Below are 8,514 nucleotides of genomic sequence, written 5' to 3'. Positions count from 1 at the left end.
ATTTTCGTAGAAGATAATAAGAAAATTGGGGTTGAAGAGAAGAAGGATTTGAAGGTTGAATAAGAATATGAACAGAAAAATATGGAGAGACAAAATTTTATTTTATTTTTACTTATGGAATAAATATGGAAGAGAGAGATATGAGGAAAATTTGCAGATTTTGATTTTTTTCAAAATAAAAATAATTTGAAAAAAAGTGAACAATGAATATACATGGGAATGTAAATAAATTATTTTTTAGGAGATAAAATAGGATTTTAATTAGGATATATATTCTTTTTAAAAATAATAACATTTTTGACATTTTAACTAATATTTTTAAAATAGTAAATTTTTTACTAATTAAGTTATTGATTTTGACTAGTTTGTTAATTTTTTCAAAAAAAAAAACCTAAAGAGTATGATTGTGTCCTAATAAGTATTCTTATGGACTATTCAGAGATGTAGAAAACCTTAAATAAAATAATTAAGTCCAAAACTAATGGGGAAACCTAAAACTCAAAGGTATTGGGTTTTCACGTGAACAGTGCTAACGCCTCAACAATTCACTGCTCTTGCTTTGAGAAAACGATCAAAATAGTCCTTAATGTATGTACTTAGATTGATTTGGTCCCTAATATACACAGCTTAGGAAAAAATTCTTTATCTATGCTAAAAACTTATCAATTCAGCCTTTCATCCTAAAATCCTAACAACATAAAAAAATATCTGTCAAATTAAACAGAGATGTGCAACTCACGCGACATTAATCAAATTGAAAAGATGATTGATCGATCATAGGAGAAGAATCGCCAAAAACAATAAGAAGACTTCATCACCAAAGCTCAGAAAATGGGAAACGCCGAGAAATTGATGAATAAGATCATAGAGCTCAAGTTCACATAGAAAAGCCTCCATTGCCACTACAAAAAAAAATTTTGAATTACATGGAGATTTTTCTGGGGATTAGTATAAAAAATTGTTTCCTACGAATTCCCAGAAAAATTCTCATGTAATTCACAGTTTTTTTTATAGTAGCCAAGCCTGAAAATGTTAGAAGGACGAAAAGTCTGAGAAGCTCAAGGTGAAGAAGGCTATTGATAAAGGTAACATGGACGACATTAGAATTTACGCCGAGAACTTCATTCGCAAGCGCAACAAACAAACAGATGAACTATCAACACATGGGAATCTACAGAAAATGTCGGAGACAATGGATTCATTTGAGCGTTAGTTTGTGAATATGGAGGTTCAAGCTGAATTCAGGGAGAGTTCTATGGCTGGAAGTACTTCTTTATCGACTCTAAAGGATCAGGTCGGTAGCCTGATGCAACAGGTGGCTGATGACTATGGACTCGAGGTGTCCGCGGGGCTTCCACAAGCAGCCGACCGTGCTATATCTTCTAAGGATGAGGAGAAGGTTGTTGAATCCATCCCATTGTTTTAGTCAACTTTAGCTATTCAATTGGTACAAGCAATTGTTAAAAATGAATAGTAATTGGAGTTGAAAAGAAATGATTTGGTAGTTGGCAAATTGGTAAGATTTGCAACCATTTTTGACTTGGCAAAAGTATTCACACCCCCCTGAACTTGAAGTTTTTTATTCAATGTACACCTAAACTTTATTTTGTTTCAATTACCCCCCTGAACTTGCTTATTCATCCTACACGTACACCTTTTTCGTCCACCTGGCATAGAAACTGAAATCAAACTCTAGACGGCGCGTGAGACAGCAATTTTTTGCCACATCATAAAGTTACAATGGTAATATAAGTAAAAAACTATTTTTTCTTTAATATTTGGGTTATTTTAGGATTTTTTTCTCTCTCTATTCTCTACCTATTTATTCTTCTTTTCTCCCTTTTCAAATTTCAGATTTTTCTCACTTTTTTTATTTTAATTGTTATTGCTAAATTCATGAACAATAACAGGAGACTTGTTTGTTTATGTGGGGCTCCTCCAATTCTGAAAATTTCATGGACAAATGACAATCTCGGACGTAGATTTTTCGGTTGTAGACACTATGGGGTATGTATTGTTACTCCTTTTTTGCTTTTTATTTGACACTATGGGGTATGTATTGTTACTCCTTCTTCAGAAAATTTTTCATCTTTCTTTAAACTAAACCTCTGAACAAAGTGTTAAAAGAAATGAAAATCAGGCCATAAACCTCTCCATTGTCGCACTCCAAGCATGAATCTTGATACACAATAACAACAAGAATGGGCAAAATATAAGTTTCCTTTGATAAGGGGTTTCAAGTCAACATCCAAGAACTTGTCAAATCAAATCCATCACTCAAATTAATCGTTCCCATTAAAGTTTGCTTTATAGTAACAAGAACCCAGTCAGCAAATTCAAATCTTGAAACACAACCAAAAAAAATTCAAATACTCATATATACACACACATGTACTATGTCAGCAAGACAAAAATTCTGTCTACACATAAAAAAAAAAAGAAACAGTGAAGAATCTGCAAAAAGTTGTTCTGTTCTAAACTTAGCAAATAAGAACAAGACTAAATCAAGAAAAGGGGTACAAGAATGCAAGAAAAGATGTAGGATTGCGTGAAGAGAGAGAAAGATTGAAGCTTGTTACTGGATACAAGAAGAATGAAAAATTGTATACTCCTAGTCGTGTACTAATTAAAAGCCAAAAGGGGGTTCTATAAGTGGTGATTTTGGGAAAAGAGAGAGGCCAAAAGACAGCAAAGACCAACAAGTGGGAGTTGGCTCATGATAATCTAGGTGGCAAATTATTTATCTAGGTGGTAAATTATTTATCTAGGTGGTAAAATATTTATCTACGTGTCATGCGCGTGTAGACACGATCATATTGAGTGGACGGAAAAGGTGTACGTGTAGGATGAATAACCAAGTTCAGGGGGGTAATTGAAACAAAATAAAGTTTAGGTGTACATTGAATAAAAAGCTTCAAGTTCAGGAGGATAATGAATACTTTTGCCTTTTGACATTGCTATTTTTACATATGTCATTAGTGACATAGGTATGGTTTATCCTTCTATAAATAGAGCATTCTTGCTCATTTGTAGAACACACCAAGTTAGAGAGAAAAACCATTTTGAGAGCAAAGTGAAGTATTCCATAGACTATATAAGAAAATAGTCTATGAAGAAAAATAGAGTGTGAGCGATATTTTAGTAAGACGGAAACCAAAAGAGTGTTGTTCCTTTTGAGTGTGTAGTAGTCACATTGAGTGTTGTATTCGTGACTACACAGTGTAAAATTCCTTACTATAGTGAAGGAATATTGATTGTATTGAAGTGTTAACCTAATAAGCGAATACATGGGAGATATATATATAGGAGATATAGGAAGGAGTACTAATCCTAATAGGACTAGGATTAAGGAGTACTAATCCTAATAGGACTAGGATTAGTACACAGTAAATACTAATATTATTTAATACTATTTATTTAATACTATCTGTTACTATCCCCCCTCAAGCTGAGCTGAGCGGAAGCGAACGGAAGCTTGGAACTGAGGTAATCGTGCTGTCGGCTCGGGAGAGGCTTGGTGAGAATATCAACCGGTTGTTCTTCAGTGGGTACATACTGCACAGTCATGGTGCCGGCCAGAACTTCATCGCAAACAAAGAGACAATCGGTATCAACATGCTTCATTCTGGTGTGTAGGACGGAATTCTTGGCCACACAGATGGTTGATTTGTTGTCACAATAGAGAGCAGGAACAGTGTGAGTGGCGCGGAGTTCGCGAAGAATATATGTGACCCACATGGTCTCAGCAGCGAGAAGAGCAAGGGCGCGGTATTCAGCTTCAGTCGAGGACCGAGAGACCTTGGATTGTTTTTTTGTACACCAGGAGATCAGGTTCGGCCCCAAAAAAATGAGAAACCCCGATGTAGATTTTCTGTCATTTTTATCATTCGCCCAATCTGAATCTGAGAACCCTCGAAGCTCCAAGTCCCCGGGTCGAATGAGTAAACCACGACCAAGAGTGCCAAAAATGTACCTGAGAATGCGTTTTAGACAATGGTAATCATGTTCACTTAGTTGATGCATGCGCTGAGCAACTCGGTTGACAGTAAACTGGATGTCAGGATGGGTAATGGCCAGATACTGTAGAGCCCCAATGAGGCTGCGGAAGTGGGTGATATCGGCAAAGGGGGTGTCGGCTCCATTCGTAGACGAAGAGACTGTCATCGGTGTTGGTTTACTGGTGCATTTTTCTAGTCCAGCTTTCTAACAGATCTCGAGCATATTTTGACTGATGAAGAAACAAGCCGCTGCCTGTCCGAGAAACCTTCATTCCCAGAAAATAATGTAACGGGCCAAGGTCCTTCATTTTGAAGGTAGTATGCATAGCTCGAGTGACATCCTGAATGAGAGCTGCAGTAGAGCCTGTAATAATGATATCATCTACATAGACAAGAAGTATAACTTTATCATGTGCTGAATGTCGAGTAAACAGACTCGTGTCGTGTATGCATCACGTGAAGCCGAGTCCCTGGAGGAACGTTTTCAGACATGTGTACCAAGCACGGGCGGCTTGCTTGAGCCCATATAGAGACTTCTGGAGTTTGCAAACATGTTGAGGGAAGCGGGGATCAACATAGCCCGGTGGTTGCATCATGTAGATAGTTTCATCAAGAGCCAGAAAACCTAGATCTTCTTTTCTCTAGGTTTTTTTTCTCTCTTTAGGGCACTGATCGTTGCCTCTCTTCTCTTAGGCGGCGGCAGCCATGACAACCGAGGTGGATCCTCTCGATTCACTTCCTTCTGGCGTTAAACTCCTTCTCAGGCATCTTCATGCCCTGATTCCTGAAAAATTATCAGACATAAATTACCCTACATGGAAAATCACCGTTCTTACAGCCCTTGAGGCCAATTACCTTCTCAAATACGTCGATGGAAGCACAGAACCGCCGCCGGCAGTCATCACCGCCACGGACAAATCAGAAAAAACCAATCCTGCCCATGCCGCCTGGAAAGCCGTGGATGGCCAGATCCGATCATGTTTGATTGCGGTCATCTCTCCCACGGTTCAAAAACACGTCCGATCCTATACAATTGTTTCAGCCCTGTGGACGGCCCTCGCAACATGCTATGCTTTTCCCACTCTCATATTTTTCAATTGCGTGATCGTCTCCATACAATTACCAAAGGCACGAAAACTATGGCGGAGTATTTAGACGAGGTCTCCACCATCATCACAGCCCTCGACACCGTGAACGAAATCATTCCCAAAAAAGATCTCGTCATGTGCATCGTTCGGGGGCTCCCATCAGCTTACTCCTCCATTAAACAGGCAGTTCGCATCAGTCCAACGCCCGTTGAACTGGCTACTCTCTCCTCGTGGCTAAAAAGTGAAGAAATCAACGTGGATCTGGAGAGCAAACTTCTTCTCCGAGAAGCCGTTGTTATGGAGTCGGCCACCGCCCTCACCGCAAGCCAGAACTATCGCGGGGGGCGTGGTAGCGGCCGGCAGGGGAATCGCGGAGGCTACGGCAGAAACAGCAAAGGCCGCGGGCGCGGCGGTCGGCAGGGCAGTCGTCCGCCGTACGACGGTCAGCAGCACGGCAGCAACAACAGCCTGCACTTCTTCGGCAGCTGCGGGCAGTTATCTTCCAAGCGGGATCGTCCAACTTGTCAAATCTGTCAGAAAACAGGACACACCGCTGTTCGTTGCTGGTTTCGGTATGAGAAGAGCTGAAATAGTGATAACCGTGCCAATTATGCATTTCAAGCCGGCCTCTCCTCTGAATGGCTGTTGGATACTGGGGCCAACATGCACGTTACTTCTGATCTATCCAAGCTTAACGCTCCAAATCCATATCATGGCTCCAATGGTATTACTGTTGGCAACGGTGAGTCCCTTAATATTTCTCACATTGGCACGGGTACCATTAAAACCCCCACCGCTATCTTTCACCTAGGTAATCTTACCCACGTCCCTTGTATTAAAACCAATCTCCTTTCAGTTCATCAATTCACAAAAGACAATAATTGCTCACTCTTGTTCACCTCTAATGATTTTCAGATCCTAGACAATACTACCAAGAGGGTGATTTTTCAGGGCCCCTGTGAGCATGGTCTGTACGTTCTTCCTGGCACAAGTTCGTCTGCCCACCCAGTTTCAGAAAGCGTTCTTGTTGCTCCGGTGGCTCTTTCGGCTGATGGCCACAGTCTGTTGTGGCACAGTCGTCTGGGTCACCCGTCTACTCAAATAATAAATTCTTTAATGTCTCAATTAGGTTTTTCTTCCATTCATGTAAACAATTGTGACTCCTGTTCAATTGTTAAATCTTATAAATTACCTTTTCCTTTATCTGAGAAGCGTACAACTGCACCTTTTCAACTTATTCATTCTGACCTATGGGGTCCTACTGTTGTTCCTTCATTTGCTGGTTTTCGCTATTATATTTGTTTTGTGGATGATTTTACAAAATACACTTGGTTGTACCCACTAAAACACAAATCACAGGCATAAACCACCTTTGTCACTTTTGAAAAAATGGTCAAAACACAATTCAATTCTCATGTTAAACTTTTTCGAAGTGACAATGGAAAGGAATATGTAAATAACATCTTTGGCCAGTTTCTGCAATCCCTGGGAATTATACATCAAACCTCCTGTCCATACACTCCCGAACAGAATGGGGTGGCTGAGCGTAAGCATCGCCATCTCATTGAAACGGTGGTTACTCTTCTACATCAATCTCATCTCCCTGTCTCCTTTTGGGTAGAAGCTCTAGCCACCGCAAACTACCTCATTAACAGAATGCCCAGTCACACCCTCTCCAACAAATCACCCTATCAACTCCTTTACCAAGAACTTCCCAATTATACCAACCTCCGCGTCTTTGGGTGTCTTGCCTACCCTTGGCTACGCCCTCATATTACTCACAATTTACAACCCCGATCCCGTCCTTGTATTATTTTAGGCTATCATCCTACCTCCAAGGGTTATCGCTGTCTTGACCCACAAACTCATAAGGTCTACATATCTCGTCATGTCAAATTTGTCGAAAATGAGTTTCCCTACGAGTCTATTTCCTCCTCCACAAATACATCATTCATTGGCGTCCTTCCTTTTTTTCCAACATACTCACAGGGTCCCTCACCACCTTCCCCTACACCTCCACCCACTACCCAACCACCCCTCATCACCCCTTCGATTGTCACCCACAATACACCCGCAACCACCACCCACACTCACAACCAACCCGAACCACCCCAGACCCACAACATCTCCAGCCCGATCCGTTTTGGGTCCTTCCCAGCCACCCCCGAATCACCACCGCCCGTGCCACTCCCTAATACTCATCCCATGTTAACCCGTGGCAAAGCCGGTATCTTTAAATCCAAAGCCTTTCAGGCTACCATACTACCAAATACACCCCTTCCCGATAGTGAACCAACAACCTACTCTGTTGCCTCAAAAAATGCTTAATTGGCGTCATGTTATGGATGCCGAGTTTAAGGCTTTGACTAATCAGAAAACTTGGGTTCTTGTACCTAAGACCCATGGGCGGCACCTAGTGGGCTGTAAATGGGTGTACAAAATTAAACACAATACAGATGGCAGTATTTCCAGGTACAAGGCTCGTTTGGTTGCTAAAGGCTACAATCAGGAGTATGGGCTTGATTACTCCAAGACATTTAGTCCTGTTATTCGGCAGGAAATCATTCGCCTGGTAATGTCACTCGCCGTGCGCAACAATTGGCTCATTAATCAGTTGGATGTTTCCAATGCTTTTCTTCATGGCATGCTCTGATACCATGAAGGAATATTGATTGTATTGAAGTGTTAACCTAATAAGGGAATACATGGGAGATATATATAGGAGATATAGGAAGGAGTACTAATCCTAATGGACTAGGATTAGTACACAGTAAATACTAATATTATTTAATACTATTTATTTAATACTATCTGTTATTATATAGTAATATCAGTTGCTCCTCTTGGCCCGTGGTTTTTTCCCTTATTTAGAAGGGTTTCCACGTAAAATTCTTGGTGTCATTATTTTCCCATTTTATTTCCATTACATTTACCATATATACTTTTGTGCTTGTCCGCGTTTTCCCAACAAAGGTCAGTGAGGAAGAGCTGTCCAAACGTTTTGTTGAGCTCAAGGCCCGTGGGTAACTGAGAAAACAGAAGTTTTGTTTAATATTTTTGTATGTCGAGTGAGTTGCATATATCCATTTAATTGACATAATTTTTTTTGTGTCGTTAGGGTTTTAGGGTGAAAGACTAAATTGATAAGTTTTTGATATACATAAAAGATTTTTCTATATGAGACCAAATCAATCTAAATAGGGATAATGTCCAAGTAGTCCCTCAACCTATGCCCGAAATCTCAGAGACACACTTATACTATACTAAGGTCCTATTACCCCCTGAACTTATTTTATTAATAATTTTTTATCCCTTTTCAACCTACGTGGCACTATCTTGTGGGCCCAACGATAGTTGACTTTTTTTTCAAACTAATGCCACATAGGCTAAAATGGGTTAGAAAATTACTTATAAAATAAGTTCAGGAG

At 40.1% G+C, this 8,514-nt stretch overlaps 1 pseudogene; it reads left to right on the top strand.

The window, feature by feature from the left end:
• The first annotated feature begins 831 nt into the window (after window positions 1-831).
• On the top strand, window positions 832-8,113 carry LOC112940302 (ESCRT-related protein CHMP1A-like; annotated as a pseudogene).
• Window positions 8,114-8,514: the final 401 nt, after the last annotated feature.

The sequence above is a fragment of the Solanum lycopersicum genome, chromosome 11, assembly GCF_036512215.1.
Source record: "Solanum lycopersicum chromosome 11, SLM_r2.1".
NCBI classification, from domain to species: domain Eukaryota; kingdom Viridiplantae; phylum Streptophyta; class Magnoliopsida; order Solanales; family Solanaceae; genus Solanum; species Solanum lycopersicum.
This window is presented reverse-complemented; position numbering and strand designations above follow the sequence as displayed.